This window comes from Haplochromis burtoni, unplaced genomic scaffold (genome assembly GCF_018398535.1).
Source record: "Haplochromis burtoni strain Fernald_Lab_line unplaced genomic scaffold, NCSU_Asbu1 Contig_1, whole genome shotgun sequence".
Taxonomy (NCBI): domain Eukaryota; kingdom Metazoa; phylum Chordata; class Actinopteri; order Cichliformes; family Cichlidae; genus Haplochromis; species Haplochromis burtoni.
Genome location: NW_024582362.1, coordinates 3,376,352 through 3,399,508, shown reverse-complemented (window position 1 = coordinate 3,399,508; position 23,157 = coordinate 3,376,352). Strand labels below are relative to the sequence as shown.

Below are 23,157 nucleotides of genomic sequence, written 5' to 3'. Positions count from 1 at the left end.
GTTTTCAGACTCTTAACTCCATTGATTTGTTTGACCAAAATGCCCAAGTTGGTGTAAGATTTATGCAAAAATTCCAATGAGAAAACCCAAGTGCAAAGTAGTGAAGAGAGATCACTGTTCCAGCACGTTTATGGCTACAAAACCCTTTACTGTGACAGGCACAATCAGAATCTTTGTTTTGTTCAATATTAAAAACGATAAAACTTCAGATGTTTAAGCTTCCCGTTCGCTGGAATGTGGTTTGTTTGGGGTACAATGCAGGCCACTTTAATGAAGAAGAATGGCCTCAATTCAGTGAAACATGAACCTGGAGTTAGTGCATTCACAGCTATTAGTTAAACCCCACATGTTTCTCTCGGACCTGGGGAGAGACCCTTTGTAGTGCCATGGCTGTCATTCCACTCCATCAATATTATGGATGCATCTTAATGTATAATTAAATGAATCCGGGTCCAAAATACTTCAAAGTGGGAATGACTTGTGGGCCCACAAGCAGCCTATTGGAAACATGAGTGGGTTTTGAGTACATTAGGAGGTAAATGATTAAAAAACACAAAAGGTCACATTTTATTTATGTATGGGTGTGTTCCCAGTCTGACGGTGGTCTGTATTTAAACATTCATATCCTCGGCTATTTAGTTCTTTGAGTCTAAACCAAGAACTTTATGTAGGCATCCATGGCAATCACTCACACACAGCTATCATACTTTCAGTAACCGGACTGGAATTTAGAAAGTTCAAGAGGCCCGTTTCTGCCTCCATGATTTAAAATTAGTGGTAATACTTAAAATCAATATATTTTATATATAACGTTATGATGTGCTGGTGCTACACGTTTACCTATTGGTAACCTCTGCTGTACCATTGTCAAAGTATATAAAACAACTGTAGGTGGAGGACGGCTGGGCAGTTTTTTCTTTCTAATCTGGTGTTTTCCTCCATGTCAGTTTAACACAGTAATTAAAACAAAGTAGTGCCACAAGTTAGCGCCTCCTTTCTCTACTGTGTTGAGCTAAGCTTAAAGAGTTCCACACATGGCACATTGCTCTGTCGGAAGAGTCTCATTAAGACTTTTTGTTAATGTTCGTGTGGAAAGTCCTATTATTGTATCTGACAAATTTAGGTTAGCAAGTTAAACCAGAGACCACACCAAGTAAGCTAGCCACGTGTTATATAATAGCATGTTATTGCCTTCGGCTTTCTTCCTCGAGGGCCTGAAGGGCGTCCTTCATCACGTCCTTATTTTAGTTTGTTTGTCTCACTGGTTTTTGTCTGGTTTAAAACAATTCAGTTCAATTTTATTTATATATTTATAATCACACTGATAGTCACCTCAAGGAACATTCAGACGACACCCTATGAGCGAGCACTTGGTGACAGTGGAAAGAAAAAACTCCCTTTCAACAGGAAGAGACTTCCAGCAGGGTTTCTCTGTATTGTTGCTTGGGCTTTACCTTACAATAGTGTCTCGAGGAGACTGTTGTTGTGATTTGGTGCTATATAAATAAAACCGACCTAAACTGAAATTGCATACTACTCAGACGCATCTTCAGCGACAAGAGCAACAAGTAGTCCTGCCACAGATGGTCTGGCCCTTATACAACCCCAATCTCAGCATGATTGAGTTAGTTTGTGATTAAATGAAAAGATAGAATATCCAGAGAGCCAGAAGCTTGGCTTTGTATACGAGGTTCAAGTATACAAATGGAAAAGCTCATTTACTGTTCACGTGGGTAAGGGAAAAAGGTAAGGGGGGTAGGAAGCAGAGAAGAAAGTGAACAGAAGGGAAACCACTCCACTGATTTATAGTGTGATATGAAAACATGGAATCACAATCAGAGGATCAGCAACCACAGTTATATGAGCCTAAAGCAAGCATTTTCTTTTTTAAACTATTCTAAGCCATGAATGGAAACCATTAGCAACAGACGACCTCAGCTGAATGAAATAAAAACGCATTTTTTATTCCTCCAGCCACGTTCTTGTCAAAATCCACACTCCCATCAGAAACACTCTATCAGAGTACAAGTGCTCCAGAGAGTGAGAGGGAGCAGAATGAATTGCTCACTCACGGGTGGCTTTCTTGTCTCTTTGACGTGTCAAATATACCCCAGATAAATTATTTCTTTTACCACAAAAGAGAGCTATGGCAAATTGCTTCAATGGGTTTCCACTGAGGTAATTGTCAAGAATAAAGAGACTGACTTCTTTTCCATGAAATCAGCAACATGATGGCAGAGAGAGAGAAACACAGAGAGAGCCAATGCATCAAGCCTGATGGATGATTTTTGCTCCCTTATGTGAAAAGTGTGACTTTATTTTTTTTCTCTTGCACTCTGTGAATACTGAAAAAGCAAAGGATTTCTAAGGTGGTGAATTTGTTTAATAGGAACAAATGAGCTACTCTGTCAATGTCCACTAGTTAGTAATTGACAATAAAAACAATTTAATGAAATCTTTGTTTAGAATATGGTAATTCATCAGAGTTTATTACATCTAGCTTCTAGACAGGTGACTGTAAATGAGTTTAATCTTAGAAAAACTGTTGTATTATAAACCCCCCCTACTTCTGTGAAAGAGTGAAAAAGGTGGTAACAGTTGAGAAAGGAAACTTCTATTAAATGTAGTGCGGCTCCTGGCACATGAAACTAAACACCCCCAAAATGTGAAGCATGTGGAGGCATATTTTTTGGGAATCATAGACAAACATAGATCATGGGAACCAGCCTGTGTGACCGTGAATGTCATAAACAGACTTCTCGATGACTCAGACACACCAACATGATACCACTCATAAAAATGTATTGGACTCATTGCACCTGTGCCAGTTCAGCACTCCCCCCCTCTCACCCAATCATGCCTTTGGATATGTGTGTGTGTGAACGCCGGGTATTTGGATATCATGTACTCTGTGAGTGCATGTCATTCACTCAAACAGAGAATGAATCACTCAGACTTGAACGCAGACAGACACGTAACCTGTAATTTGTACGCAGGGGAGATCTCCTTTCCATTGCCTCTGGCTTAGTGTGTGGCTTTCCAAAGCACGCAGCAACGTCATTTGTAATTGAATTAACTTTATCCTCTCTGGCAAAATTTCCATATTTAATTCCATTGTAAATAAAGAAATAATAAAACACGATTTCGATAAAAAGATAAATTAGCTCGCATAGCGTTGAACAGGAAGCTTACCCATCCGAATCCTTCCAGGCCTTTTACTTTTGAGCCAAACCTAGAAGAATGCAGCCACTACATCATCCAAACATGTTCAAGAGACAGCAGACAGAATCAGCTGAAGTTGCCACGGGCAACTCGAGAAAACCAAGACGACGATAATGTGAGTCATGCCATCATAGAGCTTTTCATTATAAAGCAAGTTGCTGTTCAAACACTTTAAAGATGCAGCCATTCTGCATCCACACGGCCGAGTCGTGTTGATCAAATAAGGTCAAACAGGACTGGAGGCGACCAGCAGAACACGGCCAAGTCCTCGCATATAAGCGCTTGTGCGTGTACGTACACAGAGGCAGAGGAGGGGAGAGCGCTGGCAGAAGCTGAATGTGTTTGCTCGCTCCAGGGGAGAAGGAAAGAAAGGGAGCAGAAGAGCTGAAACAAACGCATGCTGGCTTCTATTAGTCGAGCTGTAGAGCGCAATGAAGGGGTGAGGAAACATATTCATTCCCTCTGCCACCTCCCCACCCAACAACATCCCCCCCAACCCTCCCACCCCATTATATCCATTCTGGAAAGGCGGCGGATGAAAGGGGCAACCCCCCAGTGGCAGCACTTCTCCCTCCAAACTTTCGCCGACGCATTCTGACGGCTGCTTAATTGTACGTGATACAGGCAGGATCCTTTCTCTTTCAAATCTAAAACAGATTGCTTCTCCCTGGGGAGGAGGATTATTGGACAAGAGAAATGACAAAGCAGGGACTGTCCAGCCCTCTGGGAGGTGGAGGACAGAGGGGGTGAGCTCGTGCATAGTGTGCTTATGTGTGTAAATAGCTTTTCTGTGTTTGTCTTTTGTACAACCCTGTCCTGCAAGAAGATTATGTTTGTACCCATGTGTTTCAAAAGTGCACACATTATCCAACCTCCCTGCATCTTTTTCCACTTTAAAACTCTCTCTTTCGTCCCCTCTTTATCACACATTCACACCTCCCTTTCTCTGATCTTGGCCTCTCCTTTATCTTATCCCGCTTCCACTTCCCCCTCTGTGGCTCTCTTGACCTGGCTTTCTCTTTCTCACTCTAAAGTCCATGCTGCATCTACGTGCAGTGACATCTGAACAAACGCTGCTGTGAACATTACAGAAAAAGCATTAAAACCCTCTCTCTGTCAGTCTCCCTCTCTCACCAAGGATTTACCCATTAAAGTGCACTTTTAGCCACCATTAGCAAACCCGCATTTACCCCTGTTTTGTAAATTCTCAGACCACAATTGCACGGGCTGTCTGGGGTCATTCCTGGCTTTTGTGTCGCTGAACCACCTACTGAACATTTTCTTCATAAAACCCATCTTTCCTTTTTGACTAGTCATCAAGGCAGAGGCTCAAGACAAAGGGGATGAGAGCCATAGAAAACAGTAAAGTACTGAATGTGTGTCTGGATTGCTGCTCCTTTTACGGTGTCCTAAATACCACATCAAAGGTTGGAGGGATAAGGAATTCCCTCCAATAATGAGATGGATGTAATGTTTGCATGCCCTGACCTCTCTCATTCAAATAGCAAGCTGAACAAACATATGGGGTGCTATCATGAGCTCCCAAATACCCCCTAAAAGATTTCTTTTGAGATAGGTGCCTAAAATTAAAAAAAAAAAAAAAAGACTGCATTTAACGTGCACTTTGCAAATGGATCAAAACTTCATAACAATGTTTGATCAGTAAGGTCAACAAAGGAACTGGGAAAGTGGCTGACTCATCTAAAGATAGCCTTTCTGGATCCCACATAAATAAAAGCATGCCAAATGCTCACTGTTCAAATGCTGGTCATTTGCAGTGATAGGACTGTGCAATCTACACAAGCGCTACTATGCAATCAGGCTAGTATGAGGAACACTATCATTAAGTTGAAGAGATAAACAAGTTCTGGAGGAGAGAGGGTGGTTTAGGAAATCTTTTCTTAACATGCTCACACACACAAGAGAACACACACAAACTACAGTTATACAGCACTGCTCTCTGTACTTTCCAGAGAGGGGAAAAGGGGAAAAACTAAACTAGTGTCATTCCACTGGACTTCAAAGCAAAGATGTCTCAATCCAATTAAACTGATTAAGTGCTACTTGATTCAAAATAATTATTCAATACTAGAACCTGTGTCACCACAATCCCAACTAAACTCTTTTTTAAAATAAATGACAGAATTCAGACATCTGACTCCTGTCACATAGGATCAAGTTCACAAAGCAATGCAGCATGATGAATGAGTCGGAGACGACAACAAAAAGCAGAGTCAAGCCAAAGCTCATCTAACATGGTTCTGATTTGGAGGAACAAGTAAGGATAGAAAAGCTAAAAATACTGAGCACTCACCTGAAAGCATCTCCCCACACGCACACACACAAATGGAGAAACTTGGATCAGTATGACATTACATGTGCCTCTTTTCTCCAAAGTGACTTCCCACAGGAGCGTTACCTAAAAGTTTAAAACTGTGTTTGCATCCCGTTTAAACAGAATCTTGTTCAGTCTATTAGACTAACACACATATATGCATATTTGAGCCATTTCCACTTCCTGCAGTAATCACTCTTCCATGAATGTGTTGGCCCTGTTCATGATGAGATGGCATGCGTGTCTGGGAAATCTCTGATCCACTGCTGGCATTTAAACAGACGCACGCACTTTTGGTAGCATTCGCTTACACCCAGTCTCTCGGCATGCTTATCAGAAGAACAAATTAGCTCACTGAATACTTTCACACGCATAGAGAGACACACGCACATACATCCGCAAGCAGATCTGAATGATGGCAAAGCGACTACTGGAACAACGTTTGTCTTGGCAAGCGCCTACCCCCCAGAATGTAATTATTTGCAGCAGCTGCTCATGCGCTTGTTTGTACCACAGTTAAGCTAGAAACTGTTTAAAGGATCTATCTTCTTTTTTGCGCTGGCAATAAGGCACGGCGTTTTAAAGCAGTCCAAAGCTGCTTTGCTGTGTTCCGAGTAAGTTAATCAGAATATTGAGTCTAAGCGTTGCCTGCGGATCAGTCTTGTCAGTAGCGAAAGTTTCAAGTTAAAGTTCCCCATCATTCTCCAGCCTCGCATTCAGTAATACACATGGACACTGCCAAAGTGTTGAAATGTAAGTCAACCAGTCTACTCAAAGAACTGGATTTGAATGGGACCACAGTAAAATTTTGCCATCTAGGTCAGAAGGATAAATTCCCTGGTTTTTGCGGACTTGTAGGTGAGCACAGTGATCCAGTACACATTAAAGTCAAACCGTGGATGGACTTCAACAATGTACCTCACACACAGCAGACAGGGGCAAAATGTACTTCACATTTGGATTTTTTCTTTATTAAGAAGCTTACTAATACTCAGTTTCACTCGGTGTCCCTAATAAAATTTAAGACTGCAAAAGCAACGACAGTCGGTCATGTCTCCAGCTGATTGATTCTAACAATCAGCTCATACAAACAACTCTACAGGTCTTAAAGCAGTACTAATCACTACCTGTTGGTGGTTGTGTTAAATACTTCGAGTAACAAGCAGGAAGTGTAGCTACGGCTGGTTTACAAAGGTAAACACAAATTCACACAGCAGCAGCTTTCACCCATACAACCTTCTCTCCTCTCAGCCCAGCTGCTGTTCACACAACTTTTCACAGCTGCACAGTCTCCATTTGCAAATGCCTCATACACACACACATAGTGCCTGCAGCAAGGCATAAATACTATACATCATATTCCCACTTCACTGGCAAGTTTCGCTTCTCACTTGACTTGAGCTAAATAGCTAAAGTGAGGTGCACATTCCCAGCGTCTCTCCCTCTCTGCTGACTTTTGACAGTTTGTCCGGAAAGAACTCTTCAGCAGCTCATCCATTTAGCGCATACTGACACGATCTGCCAGAGGTGCACTCTGAATGAGATTTATGAAAAAAACTTATCTGGCCTGAAGTGAAGGAACATTAAATGCCACGCTGATTTATGGAAATGTAAAAAAAAAAAGTGTCTTCATTTGCTATTACAGAAAAGGAAAACAATTTAAACTCAGTACTGGATTTCTGTATGATAAAAAAAAGACACCATTAAAATAAGAACATGATAAAATACAACCTGTAATCTTTTATAGATTGCACCATACTGACAGTTACATACTTTTAAGTGAGAGAGCAGTTTAAAATGTAATGGAGCTACCTTTCACGCTCATATAATCGGTTTCGGAAAATGAAAAATGAACTGATGAACGCTCATGTTTTGGGGGGAAAAATGACATTAATGGAATGTGCTGCCTTCTAATCCCTTGAGACGGAGGAATTTGCGACCGAGGGAATTCCTGTCATTCACAGGGAAAACTATGAGATCCTGCACACACTGAGCTGCTGTACGGGCAGCACAGACAGGCTGCAGGAACAGCGCAGCTCACAAGTCCAGACTTACTGAGTTATACCTGACTCCTGAACTGTAATGTGAATCAGAAATTTACTGCTAAATGAACAACAACATGCACGCTCTGCAAAAGAACTGGAAACCTGACAAAAAAAGAAGTGAAAGAGTAAAAAAAGTTGTACAGTACCTGGAAGGCAGGAGAGAAAAGTGCTGGCTGACTGAGAGGCAAGGATACGATTCCTCTCAGTTTTATCCCCACGCTTCTTGACCAGATCTGCCTTTGCTCATGGAGGGGTTTGTATCTTCGTGCTGGGACTTGGTTTCAAGTGTAGGGGGGACCACACAGCTCCTGGAAGACAACCTCTCTCCTCTAATCCTCTCCCCAATGTGATGACACTCTCTAACCTCGACCATCTGTTGAAACACGTCCCAAAGCAGTCAGCACCACGCTGTGTCAAGAACCCCACTCCCCTGCCCAATCACAGACCGGCTGCTGGGTGGCTCCTCGCTGCCAGGAGGCAGGGACAAGGACACAGCACAGCGCAGAGGGAGACACACACACACACGCACAGTCGGTCACACCACTGCCTCCACCCCACACTCACACAGACACTCTACGAGATGAGAGCAAGAAAACCCCCCAGTCATCGTAACCTGAGAGGCAGAGTAGGACGGGGAGAGTGAGTGGAGGAGGAAGGGGAGGGGAGCAAGCAAGAGAGAGCAAGGGAGGGGAGAGAGGGTGAGAGAGAGGGGCACATGCTTAAGAGCTAAAGTAGGGAAGATAGAGAGATACAATTTGTATCTTTCACATTATGTTGCTGGCAATGTCGCTTAAATAACAATCCCCCCGCCCAATTCCTCTCCCTGGATCTATAGCGCATGTGGTCTAAAGAAATAATACTTTTCAAAAAATGCAATAAAATTCTATATTGGCTCCGAGGTGGGAATGCTGTTGGCACTAAACTGTTACATCTGCAAGCGCAGAAGCGCAGGCAGCAGCCCTCACACCTTAGTGTGTTAACTCCTTACGTCCCCCGGCCGCATTCCAACCCTTCACCACCTATTGCCTTAAGTTAGAAAAGAGGGCAGAGGGGAATACACTAAAATGACAACGCTAAGGGAAAGAGTAAGATAAGGAGAAAAGAGATAAGCGACGTCTAGATATTTTTGACTAGATGATGGCCAGCTGTTTAAGCAAACACCTTTGACGATCAGTCTTTCGATGGCAACACAATTACTACTCAGTTTCCTAAACAAATCAATCCAATTCTCAGTTTACTCAAAACACGAGGAGCGTTAGGTGAGAAAGGCTGTCACGTTCATCAGTTGGTTGAACTACTGTCCTACTCATTGATCCATTAAAAAGGGATTATGAGACCCTAATGATATTCAGGGATAAATTCAAAGGCAAGCACTAATGAGGTGATGCCCGTTTGATATGCAACAGCATCATCATGTGTTAATCAGAGTGGGGAAACGGCAAAGAAAGGCTTGTGAGTGATTCATTTACATTACATAAGCACGAGCAGCATACACACAATGCCCTCTGTTTGAAGTTGTCAGACAGGTATTAATCAAAAGTTTGAGTGCCACTTTCCAACTTCCCTTGATAATGAGTCATTTGGTGGGGGAGTGTGTGTGTGTGTGTGTGTGTGTGTGGGGGGGGGTTAATACCTAAAAGAAAGTTTCACCTTATTGCGTGACAGTCCCAAATCTGTATCAGCTTTATATTTTAATGTTATTTTACTGCACAAACCCACACAGAGTGACTTTTTTCAGTGGATGCTACTAGTTATCTCCCCTGCAGGTTTGCATTAAGCTAAACAAGCCCTAGACATGTAATGCTCTTCCCAGCACCGACTGATGTTTGAAACACGGGCAGTGGTGAGACAGAGCAAGAGCCTGAGGGGGGAACGAGCTCAAATTAGATTAACTAAATTTACAAAGACTGTCCCCAGCCCCTGCTGCACGGTTACACACATCCCAACCCACACCTACAACCCCAAGCCCCCATTCTCACGGCCGAGAGGTTTCAAAAGGGCCTTCAGGCAGGACAGGGGCGACCAAATCCCTGTGCTCTTTACTGGATTAAAGATGGCTGCCCCACTAGGGGAGAGGGGCTGTTTTTTTACAAGCTGAGCACATCTGTAAACATCTTAAAAGGTGTGTTTCTGTGAAGAAAACATCCAGAGTCTTATCCACGGCTATTCAAACTTTCAAAAAGGTAGAAAATGGTCAATGGTTTATGCAAACAAGCAAACCATTTTGCACGACCGCCATTAATCTCCATTTTCCATTTTCACTTCCGCTGATGGACACAAGGGCAACAAAAGCGAGGGCAGGGGGAGGTCTATAAAACGGCCTCATCTTATGAATGACTGAATGACCTGCAGGGGGGCAACATGGTCCTCTGGTAACCCCTATTCACTCTCCTTCTCCCTATCCTGACTGCACAAATAATTCACCAAGCACATCAGCGGTGACATCAGGCACATAAATTACCTTTAAGATGAGTTGTTTTCTCTTATTTTATATGTATCTTATTAGGTACTTCTTGTCTCTTGTGCAAGCTTTGCTCTCAAACTGAATCCAAGCCTCTTCTGACCTCAGGCTCACTTCCCCCCTTTTCCTCAGAGCTTTCCAGCCATCAGTTGGGTTTGCAGGTGCAGGCACAGCCCAGTGTGGGGGGGCTCCTCGGTTCACTAGCTCCATTTTCTATGGTTGAATGAGATATATAGGGGTGTCATAGCTGTGATTCTGCCTCTGTGCCAGTATAAAGTGCTACAGCTCAAGCTGAGAGGTGGGGGGTTTGGGCAGACATGAGGTCATTTTGTCTTGTTTTATAAAGTATTTTCAAACCATTCTAACCTCCAACTGTACTACAGTAGTGTCATGCAAGATGACATGCACAGATGGTCAATAAAGTGCAGAAGAATTAAAGAGAGGGGAGGGCAGAGGGGATATAAATATGTGATAGACAAAAGGCAAGAAGGTCTAAGGGAAAAAATAGAAAGTTAAAGTCATTGTGCAGTGAACGTTAAATACATACCCCACACATATGGAAGAATCTCACCTGATACCCACACTAGCAGTGCCATGGAAAAACGTCAAGAACCGGTACCAGACATGAGAGAGACATAGCAAAGCAATCTGTACTAAAACTGATGATGTCAGAAGGGAAATAACTTCTTATACATCATTTGGGGCAAACTTTAATTAAATTAAACAATTTTTATCAGATTTGACCAGTAATTTTAAAACACACAGGTTTTATATTCCAGAGGCCATTAAAATTCAAGTTAATTTAGATAATGCTTTAACATGATTGCTCACACAACGCTGGATTTAGACCTTTGCTGTAAACCGACTTAGTAACTTATGAGGTAACTGGAAACCCTTTTACCCTAAGCGGTAAGCTTCCACGTAGTGTCACGTGCACCTCCTGAAAAGTGCAACTACATGTCAACACAGCCCGCAAATATTGTGATATTATTTCTTCTGCAGTTTAGAATTTATCACTTAGAGAATAACAATTACTGTCTCAGTATAAAGATGAATAATAATAGTGTAAATATAAGGACTCACAAATGTCAGCAAATTCCTGGGGGGAGATTGCCGAAGCTACCAAAATGGTCGTGAGGGAATGTACGAATAAGTAAAAAAAACCTGAGGGACAAATGTGTTTGCCTCTGGAAAGGAAAAAACTGACCACAAAAAAGAGCCGGGACCCAGGAGGCAAAAAAGCCCCCAAACATGAAACATCGGAACAAGGCCACACAGTATTTAACACGTAAACACATACAAGCACAAATGTAAGCAATGACATCGGCCCCTTACATTAGTCTCTACAAAACTCCCCGGGGAATTCTATACCAGAGGTAAGTGGCCAGCGGGGTTTATTAAGAAGGCTACCGAGCGGCAAGGCTTGCATTTGAAAGTATTTGTTGCTACTGAATTGGTCAGAGGAGCAGATAAACTAACAGTACTCCAGTGTTCATTTGTGCAATATTGTTGGGAGTTGGGATGCTGTGTAAAATGAAAAAAGACAAGGACTTGCTTATTTTAGCAAGAAAATACCAATCTACATCATTCACGTAAATAAATCAGCATGGCTAATTATTAAGCTAAATTGACGTGGCTGCACTCAACAACAACATTTGCAGTATTTTCTGTTTCATTATGAGTCAAATAAATGTTGTGATTTTTTAAGCAGCACAATTCCAACACCCTGCAAGAATAAGACGACACCTGCTGTTCAAAAATAAAACGATTTGTCTCATTTTTCTTCTGCTAAAATAAAGAAAGCGATTGAAAAAGAGCATCTGAGATGTTCTCACTTAATGCATAAAGTTTAAAATCAGTAAATACTATTTTTGTTTAGATTTTCTACAGCTTCCTAACAATTTCTTATAAAAAAAAAAAAAAGAGTTGCGATGTCACATGTAATAAAAATTCTACAAAGGCTCTGATAATTCTTGTTGGCTATAAAGCCATGGAAGTTAGCACAGGTCAATTTTTAGCATGCCAACTATTTTTACTTTGTGAAAAATCAGTCATACAGTATAGTGAAATTTGTTTGGATGCAAACGTTCTATTTCACTGCATGTAGCAGATAAAAAAAAGGCTGTTCCTGCAAACATCAAAGGTGACACCTATTCTTCCAAACCCATTGTAAATTAAGCTAACAAGCAGCGCTGCAGACAACAAGAATCCACACACTGACGCATTATGAACTCATTTACAGGAACCCGACTGAGTGTGATGGTGATGGGACTAAGAGGTCTTTTCATAATAGCACCCATTAACAGGTTTCAATCAAATGCCACATATGCCATCTCCTCTCTGGCAGATGTTTACATGACATAACATGTAATAGGTCACAATCAAACACACTGTTATGTTTGGATAATCTAATCTTCAGGTTAGAACGTGACAGATTAGTTCAGAGTAGCTCATTCACGGAGACAAGTCGTTTCCAAAAACAACTCTTCTTATACTGTGGGGTCAGGCAATGATCAATTAGATTTCCATACAAATTTCCATCCATTTTCTTAGTATTGGTACTAATAAAAATGTAAAAAAAATACCTACTAACTACTGCATACGAGTTCTGAATTAACACCTCCCAAAGTATTTCTTTGTAATAAGGGAAATGACTTGGCTCTTACAAGCTACCCTCAATTAATCCCTAAATCATATTCTTATTCTTCTATTTAGTATGTAAAGTATTTTATGTACAGAGTTAAGAAAAACAATAAAATTCACTGACAGTGCAGAGGGAACAGCAGAAATTTCACAGACCACCCACAAAGCTTTTTTTTTTCTTTCTGTAAGTAGGATTAGGACCTTTCAAGGGCTTCTGAAAAGCAAGAAAAGAGATAGCAAGACAAATCAATACTATCACAGTTCTGATCTGGTAAACCACAGGATGACGGAAATGTATTTGGGATGGCCTTAAGGTTCGGTAAGTGGCTTGGAACCAGTGCTGTAAACCATGAGATACAGAGAAGAGATACTGATCAATCTCCCTGGGTCAAAGTAAGATGAAAGCTAAGACAACGGTTATCATGTACTCACCAGGTTTCACAGGCAAAGCCCAAGGGACTTTTGACAATGAATTAATGTTAACTAACTATTAATGTCAACTAGTTAATTAACTTCTTTTTCTTTTGTGTTTTTAAGCAAGTGAAAAAAAGTAGCTCAGGCATGTAAAGTTTATATTATATATAATGATTTCAATTACACAAGTTTAAAACTTCATGCAAAAATGAAATTATTGCATTTTTGCCACATTCTCAGTCCCATATTTTGTCCTGTCCTCTTGGAAATCCATCTAACATAATACATCTTTCATACAGTGCCATTTATTATGAAATAATCCAAGAGCATAACATGCTGTTGCAAAGCTCACCTTTGCAACTTTTTATCATCCTGGTGTAGATCATGCATGAGTCTGACATTGAAACTCACACACCAGCATTTTCATGTTTTGGTACTTTCCACAATGAGACGGTGGCATCCAGGTAGATTTGGAACTATTCAGATTTTTCCCTCTAATAAAACATCCAACTCTCGCTTCTTGTTCATGTTATAAGTTTGGCTTTGGCTCTTAATTCAAAGCTGGCTTTAAAACGTAAGTTATTTCACTAACTTGTATAACTAGGCTATTCAAATTATTAGTAAGTGTCCAAAACTTTAAAACAAGCTCATCTAATTTGCTGATATTAACAGAACTTAACCCAGACGATCACAGTTCACTGAAGAGAGGGCTTGCAGTTTTGCACAAGAACTAGATGTCTGTTCAAAGAGTATTTCTGCTCACTGAGCCCAACCTGAATTTGAACCCTTTTGCTGGAACTGTCAATGGGACATGGGTATTTTTGACTCTCAGCAAAGAATGCTTTTGACCATAAAGAGATTAATCAGCGATAAAGGAAAAAATGTATTGGTAAAGCATATTGTTGACCTCTAGAGAGAGTTCCTCTGTAGCCACAAATAAACAGTTTCCACACCACTAAACAATAATGCATTCAACAAATAATCATTTCCCCTCATACCCCTGTGCTCCGCAGACTCCAAACAGTCTCTTGGGTCAGAAAAAAATTTGTTTGTTTACACTGATATTCCCTCTGTGTTAACTTCTAAAAACCGGGACTCATGAAAGACCCAGAGAAAGGAGTAACCGTTGTTATAATGCTCAGCTTCTTCGTGTCATTGAGGCGCTTTTGGAAGTCTCATCCTCACAGAGTGGTGCTCCATTTCCGGAAGCCTGACTTACTAATCCTCTCAGGCGAAAAGGTGAAAGGAAAGACCAAGGAGAAAGGGAGAAAGCGGTACGTGGGAAGGAAGGGCCATGTATGCTACAACATTCAAAATGCCTGGTTGAAAATAATCCCATAAAGCATGCCGCCAGCGGCCTGTTGAGAGGAAGAATTAGGATTTGCGTTAGCCAGATAGGCTGTTCAATTATCCCCTCAGAGGCCTTAACTGGCCCCAGGCCACAATAAGGACAGAATTTTCATTTGTCAGCAGAGCGGGGCAAGAACGAGGCAGATCGGGTTAGAGCATACTGTAGTGCAACACAACAGCACTGCGAATGATATGATACGCTAAAACCATCAAACTAAATGCAATGAGCAAGAAAAAATGCCCGATGAAGAAGCAAACTGACAAGCCAGGAAACATCCACTGCAGCACTGCTGTCCACATGGCAAACTTGGTAAACATGCTGTCTGAATCAGAATACAAACTATGTTTTCTGGGGGCCACTAAGATAAAAAAAAAAAAAAACCCAAAAAAAACACAGGGTTGTGGCTGTGGCTTTTAACAGGGTGTTTGTTGGGTTCCTGAGAAAGGGGAAGGCTCTGTGTGATTTGTGATTCGCACGCGGGTGGGAAGAGAAGCCTTTTAATCTGTGCCCCTGGACTCCGCTTCCCCTCACTAGGGGAAAATCAGTAAGATGAACGGCTCAACCACTGGGATGTTTATGACCCGCTGCAGGGCCACACAGCGTAAGAGATCATTTGTAAGAGAATAGGTACAACAGTGAGTGCCCTCCCCTTTACTAAGCTGCCCTTTCTTTTATACTCCATGGTCCTCTCCTCATATACCCTGTACCCATTTATTGTTCTACACCACCTTTCTCCTTTTAAGATTAACTTAAACATTTTTATATACCAGTTCAGAGCTCCATCCTTGGTTTATAAAGAATGTATACTTCACAACAAGAGCCAGCTTTCAGAAAAGAAGCCCCAAAGAAGCTAGGTCTCAAACAGGTGCAAATTCCAGTGATGCCTGCGTGCACTTGGACACTATTGTGCCTCTTTAAAACTGGGCCAAGCCACTCACTGAAGGTGATGGCCAGCAGAGATGTCTGACAGCTAGACCTGCTTTCTTGCAGGCAAAAGCATTTTTTTTTACTGTGATGGTATGCATAAGTAAGGTAGACAAAGTGCAGCATGAACAATTCATATTTGGATTTATTATAACTTCTTATACTTATATTTTAAATTTAACGAAAAAGTAAATTGTGACACGGGCACAGGGTTTTCCATTTTATGCTCATCTTGCAGACTGTGGAGTCTGGAGGGGAAAAAAATGCACCAGACGGCCCTACCAAAGGAGAATTCAGAGGAGTCTGGAACTGTGTGGGTGGGTGAGCACTCATTTGAAGAAAACTCCCAATAATCCAATTAAGCACATAATTTCCTTTAGTACACAGGAACTGAATCGACTGTCAGAAAGCAGCCGAGTCAGAAAAAGTGAAAAGTTAAAAGGCTACGGATAGAGGAACGGGTAAGAAAAGACTTCTCTGTGTACTGTTCAGCTGCTGCACCGAACAAAACGCAAACAAAGCTTTAGAAAAAGAGGCTTTAGATCTCTGCAAACATGGTGGGGCCTCCCGTGCTCCACTTTGTAACTGTCCTGCTTGGCTGACGATCAGCTTCCTTGCCCGGGACTAGTTTTTATCCCTTGACCAAGAGCCAAGTTGTCTTTCACAGTATGTGTGAGTGCGAGTGCACGCGTGCTTGAATATGCATGAGAAGAGTGAAGGGGCTCCTTCACTGCGCAGCGTTCTATAGCTGGCCTCATATTCACATAGAGAGAGAACAATGACAAGATGAAGAATAATAAGAGAACGGAAATCTTCATTTGTCGGACAAAGAAACTTGGACCGCATATAGTCGTTAATTCTCTGATTCCCGTTACAGATCTCTGATTATGTGAATATTCTTGCAAAAAGAACGTGGAAATGACTGAGTGAATGCACTTCATCAAAGAGAAACAGAAGCTATAAAGGAATTCTGAACATCTTTCTTGCAAGTGATCATCTTCCCTCTTGGGGCAAGGAATCTCACACTAGCCAGAAAAGGAGAAAATGGGCATAGCAGGTCTTTGAGCTACAATTTTAACCTCTTCAAATTATTTTCTACATATCTGTTGGGTTAGATCATTTAAAACATACACAGATCAAAGTTTGCACAAATCGAAATCTAAAATCTCATCTGAAGTTTACATTTTACTTAAAGAAAAAAGAAAAAAGATCTCAAGTTTTTAAATTTTAAGTCAGCCTTTATTTATATACGATGACTGCAGACTTTGTTTTGACAGTGACAGTTGTCCAGCCTTTGAATAAAGACAGGAAGGAAGGAGCAAATGAAAAATGAGAAAAGTACGAAGGAAGGTAAAAGAAAAGGGAAACGGGCTCAGTCTCTCTAAGACAAGCTTAAACTGTGAAAAGGGGTGCTCGGCTTTCTTTTTCAAGCTTTCATATCCTAAAAAGATCCCCACTTAATTCCCCGTTCTTCATTTCCTGTCCAGATGGCCAAGGTATCTAGAGTGCAAATGTAGCTGAATCACTGAAGACTTTCACGAGTGAGTTGGTGCAGGAATAATGTCGGTTAGAGGCATTTGCCTGGTTTCTTATACATCACTAAACTATTTTTTCAAAAATAATAATTTAAAAAATCCTGAACTCAATGAGGGTCCATTTGAGCTCCCGAAAAACTGGAAAAATAACATCCTCCGTTATATGGTAATAGTGTTAGACATACGGAAACCACACACATTAGAAAGAAAGGGGTTAACATGAAGGCTTTATGGGCCCCTTGCCAAATACTGTACTACACTTGAGCTCATGGTGAAATCAAAACATCTGCTTACAGCATTAAAACAGTCATAAATATTATAGCCTATAGCTTAGAAAAACATGCTTTAGGGATTAAAAAAATACAAACCTTGCAGCTGTGGAGAAGTTTTTAGCACTTGTCTGCACAGGTACGTTTAGAAAATGACAGGATATAAGATGGTTTAAAGCTAGCAATAAAGACAAGTATTCTAATTTAATACTTTGAATCTTTATTTTTTTTTAAATGCAAGAAACAACTAACAAAATAACAAGATCTGTGAAAAAATGTTATTGGTCATCGTCATGCTTTTTAGTGTCGCCTAAAACAGATAGCTGTCAGGCCAAGCGGGGCTTAGCGAGAGGACAGCCTTAAACAACCGAGGTGTAGCCCAGGTAAAGTGGGATTGTGGGCTGCTAAAAAGATCAAGCCTTTTAAAGCCTTTTGCAAGCAGACATATTCCAGCCAAATGCTGCAAGCTAATTGACAAATCAGGTTAAATCATTCTGTTTTGGGAAGCTGTCTAAATCCCATTACGGAGAAACAGTAACTCAGCTCAACCACAAATATGCAGAGTCAAAAAGTGTGACAGAAATTGCCTATAAAGTGCGCTCTCTGCACTTTCCACAACACATTGAGTTTGCCATATGAACCCCACGTTCTTGGCATCTTTGCTTATGCCATTACACAATAGTGTTCCATGTCAAACGGCAAGCTGGTCCTCTCAGGTCACCAGCCAAACAGAAATCACAACCTCAAGTTTAATATCCAAGTCAAAGAAAACTAGGCTTCTGGCCTAGTAGAAAAGTAGAAATCAAAAGTAGAAATCTAGATCAACAGGAAGTCAAATGGCTTTCACTTGAATGTCTTTTCTACCGCCGTTAGGACATCATAAATATATCCCAGAATATAAAACACCTAAAACTGGGCCCTTTTGCACTGCATCTGACTGACAAGACCGCTGTGGTCCAAATTATTCACAGGCACACACAGCAGGCAAATAGAGCACTTGGCTGAGATGTGTGTGTGGTGCCAGTGAGCTGTACACAAGCCAAACTTTTGGAGTCAATTGTCAAGGGCATGCAAGTCTTAGCCATGAAAGCCATCTGGAAAGGGGCAGAAATGCCACTATTTACAGCTATAAATAGAACAAATAAGACCCACAATCAGTGATAATCCCCAAACAATGCAGCGGCTTTGTGGTATTACTTAATGTTCCACATCAAGACTTGGACAATATGTTTTGTTTCACCTAACCGTCACATTGTTGCTTTCAGGCCAACTGACATCGAGTACATTTTATGTAGTCAGAGTGTTGGGTCGGCCACGTGACCTTTGACCTGAGTCGGGAGAGTCCGAGAGGAAGGCCACGACACTTTAGTTATGGATTCTCACTTAATCCCTTCATCTGAAAGAGTCCTCTTCAGCACAAATGAGGTGGAGACACATGCAGCAGGCGGATAAACTGCAGTCGCAATGTAGCTGATGAAGTCAACAAGGGCCCAGTTTATCATTTCATTTAAGTAGTTTCTTAAAATCTATATAAAGAATTTAATTTTGATCAGTGGTTTTAAATTTATACTCAATTGTATTAAAAAAGGGAACCAAATGTAAAGTATCTATTCTTCACCTCCATCTGGGTGCTGAAAAGCTAACTTGGCACCCCCTCTACCTCCAAGATCTAGTTCTGCATAGACAAACACATGAAGCGCTGCACTTCGGAAGCCGATTCTTTTTACCAAATAGCGTTTCCCCTATGGCATTGTGTTTGCTCCTTCTTCCTTGACATGGGGGCAATTTATTAAAATGTATGAGACTTTATCCTACTGTGTTCAAACAGAGCCAAGATGGGCTTGCCTAAACCTCTCACACACTCTCACTTAGACTCACACACAGAGACACAAGGGAGAGTCAGCTTCTGTCTCTGTCTATAAGTAGGAGCTGCAAATATCCATGCTGGAAGTGTGTTTGAGATGAAATGGCACACGGCGAGCCAAAACCGGCCTTTAACAAGAACAAGAACAAAGAAACCAAGCCGCAAAGCTACAAAACCAGAACTGCCAAAACCAAAGGACTTTGTGTATTTAAGGTAACCATCGATTTTTATTTGCGAGCGCTTTATTCTCTCTCAGTTTTTGTTTAATTACAAAACCATCTCATATTTCTTCCACTTTCAAGCACTCAAACACAGTTCAAGACTTACTCTGTTCCCATCACTGGAGCACACAGTGAGGCTGCACGCAAAAACTTTAGGGAAAATGTGGTTATTTGCTAAAAAAAAAAAAAAGTTTACTCCCCAAGGGTGGGAAATATACTCAGAGTTGATGCAAAACATATTCAAGAATTAAAGCCCCACTTCCTCCTAATGTTGGAAAAGGGTAAGCAGCAACACAAAAGAGCCTCATCAATGGGTTAAAAAGATCAGACATTTGCGCAAATGTGTTGCAAAGCCAATCAAAAGCAGGCTCCCCCCAATATCAGCATCAGCTCTGGGCTCAGTTTTAAACACATACCACTCATTATTGGCAAGTTTGTTCTGGCCATCCACTGGATAGGAGACGATTATCAGATATCACCCCTCAGTGCTGCTTCATCCTAACCCTAAGGCAACCCTTTCCTCAAACAATAAAGGTGCTATAAAGTTATCTGTTACATATCACAGACCTGTACGCTGTCCTGGGAAGAGAGTATTTACTGATAACAGTGCAATCTTTGTCATTTTTATAGCAGACATGTTATTGTTATAAAACACTTTTTTACTGAGAAATTTTAGACATCAGATATGAAGCTTTCTGAGAAACCCTAAACATATGTTTTCATATCAGCCTCCCTGGCTAGCTGGTGTTTTGTGGATAAAGGGAAGCTCAGGTTAAGCTCAGACTGCAGATAAATCAACCTCTACGCACACTGCTCTCTAACTCCTTTCTTGTTTTCCGGGAACTCCTAGTTTCCCTGAGCCCAGCAGAGCCGCAAGCTGTCGTTTTGAAACAAAACTAAAATCTTCTCCACCACTGGTCTAGAAAAACAACCTGGCGAAAGAACAACACTAAATAATGACAATCTATAGAGCAAACCACAAAAAAGGCCATATTTATTTTTAAAAACATGTGCAGTTGCACAGCCCCAGTCCCAGGATACATAGATGGAAGATTTCAGACAGACGGGAAACACCAAAGAAATCATTTTTCATTGATGGTTATATAAAGCATATGCAACCGCACAATGGTTTCTGTATGCATCGCTTGTGACTCTGCAGCCTTTTCATGGAGATACACACACAGGACTCTATGCACTGATCTCTATAGGTAAAGGTGATATCATCCGCTATTGAGGACTGAGGTGCCAGCACATGCACAGAAACACTCTTCGGACAGCTGCATTGTTATGCAAAAGGACAATAAATGTCACACCTCATATAGTTTAGAATCTTTTACTTCTATTTTAACATTTTAAATTTTAGGAGAAAAAAAAAACATTTTCGAGATCTGAAGTCGCATAGAAAAGTTGTTACAGACCCTACATCTGCAGTGCAGTTAGTGGTCAACTAGATAACCATTATGTCGTGAAAATTAGAGACATGTAGGTCAAACAAAAGGGGCACACTACTAAACACATAAAATGCTCAGGATCATTTATCATAATTTTCATATATATAACATTATATTCTCTTTAAATGTATGATCTTGTTTAGTTTGTGTGTCTCTGCATGGCATCTGTGATCTTAGCGGGGGTCGAGGACCAATGTGGCATTGATTGTTTGCAACTCTAAGCCTTCCTGGTAAGCCATCTCCGTCGCCCATGATCCTTTCCAATGAAAAGCAGACTTGCCCAGGCTTCCATTGCAGTGTAACAGCTCTAAGTGATTTTGTTCTTAACCCCAGAGCTTGTTTTGAAACCTCCAGGGGGTATTGAAAAATGAATTGCGAGTGTTGCGGAAACTTTGCCCTCCTCCCTTCCACTGCCACGGTTAAGAGAACAGATAGTCCGTGATGGGGAAGTGCATCTCACTTAGCTAAATTGACCGTGTCTCATCCCTCAGTACCTACTGTTCCAGTGGAGTAAATGAGTTTCACCAGGTGCAACGTAGGATCTTTAGAGTCCCAAGAATTTTCCGAACTTGTCCACACCCCTGCATTCATCCTATTGAAGTGCAGATTGGTTAGACACGCCTGAATGGCTTTGGTCAACACCTCACCATTACCAAACCTTGCTTGAGTTGTGCAGCAGTATTTCTGATGAGTCATTCAATATAGCTCTGGCACAAATCTTCACAACACACAATTTCACTATATAAGGTGTCACTTTTTTTTTAAGAATTTGGATGGAGGGCAAATTGTCCAGATGGCCCTAACTCAGCAGTAGCCATATTACCTTTCAAAATGCCGTCTCAGTCCCGAGTTACCATTTACCTGCGGCAGCAGGGCACTTCCCTTTTGATTTCTGCACAGTTGCTCTGATCTGTCAAGCAGAAAAATAACCAGAGGCTACTTCAAAGGCCAGGTTTCCTCGCAGTGGCTGCGTCCTAAATGCTACTGGCTTCATGCAAGGAGCCAGAGCTAAAAGGCGTCTTTATATGAAAATTGGTTTCATTAAGATCACTGGAATCCTTTGAGGATCAGCGCAAAAAAAGAAAACACATGTTGACAAGCACAAACGTCTGCACCTTCTTATAAACATGAGCCCCCACTACTCTACACAATGCGTTTAGGGTAGTTTCCCCTCGTCAATTTACTAAGACGGTACACTACTCATAAAGCAAATGTTAAAAAAAAGTTTGAGACAGTTTCTAAACAACAAGACCCTGTTCTCACACCGGTAAGACACATTTATAGTCTCCATGTTGCTGAAAGCATGCCCTGTACTCTAACATTTTATCTTAAGAGGTGTTTTATAGCTTCCAGAGGGAGGCTAAGAGGAAAAAGGATCTACTTATGTTTTTAAAAAGCTAAGGTACATATGTTGCACTTATGGAAAAAAACCCACTAATAATCCTGTTTGAATCACCAATACTCCTTGCAGAGTAACTCAAAGCCTCATATAGAAATAAATGTCAGTACCAACCACATAAAAAGTCAAACTGGGTGAAAAAAAGTCTGACAATAAGATATTTACGTCAGACAGAAGGGTCAAATTCACTAACAGACAGGATAAAAAAGATCAAAGGCGCAGATTCTAAAGATTTAGACAGACTCAACGGTCCTTAATTTTTGGGGCTAATTTCAAGACACTTAAGCTGGAATGTGAAACTGAGTCAGCTGCCTATTCACACCCTTCAGGATGGCCTGAAAAGCTTTCCAGCTGTAGCTTGGCTGCAGAAATATGTCCAAATCCTGTCAAGTCAACTGATATCCAAGTATGGAAATTATTAGACATCATACATGAGGAGACGGGAGAACTCCAAGAGGGAGGCATTTTATCCAGGCTCAGGACCTGTTGTGCTTGTTCTCTTCCAAGGTTACAAAGGTGGGTAACCCAGTCCATCAAGCAGTTCCTTATCTGGCTGTTGATCAAACCCTTGGGAGTGTGCTGTAATTTCTTCACACTGACTTTGAGGGTTTTGGTGTGGTTTGGTCCTATCATTAAACGCAGTGCAAGGTCTATTCACCTATACATTATACAGGACTGAGATTAAAAAAAAAATGTCAGCAGTGAATGGAAAATGAGGTGTTTCTTAACACCACACGGGGTCTTGGGTGAATTGACTGCTATCAAATTCAAGCTCTTTTCCACGTTAGATGCTTTGTCATCAAAAGCACACAGGGAGGATTTCAGCTCTCAGCTGTAGGTCTTGTATATAATAAGTTACAGTTAGGCTACCACAGCTCACTGAGCTCCTTGCGGCTTTGCTTTCAGAAGAAGTGAAGACATTAAAGTCATCTGTTTCTGGATGCATTTTGGAGGATGGTTGAGTTATGAGTTTGGCTCGTGTTACCTGGCTGTGCTGGAGCTGACCTGAGCGGGACCTACAGA

The 23,157-nt window shown here is 41.3% G+C and overlaps 1 protein-coding gene across 4 annotated transcripts in view; it reads right to left on the bottom strand.

The window, feature by feature from the left end:
• Nucleotides 1-23,157, bottom strand: part of sulf1 (sulfatase 1) — a 75,608-nt gene that overhangs the window by 25,498 nt on the left and 26,953 nt on the right. The window contains exon 2 of one of the 4 annotated variants that reach the window (XM_014336158.2): nucleotides 7,749-7,975. The gene's annotated coding sequence lies outside the window, so the exon portion shown is untranslated. Of the gene's footprint in view, nucleotides 1-7,748; nucleotides 8,176-23,157 lie in introns of those variants that run through there. The other 3 variants (XM_014336223.2, XM_014336232.2, XM_014336252.2) reach the window with 3 other exon arrangements.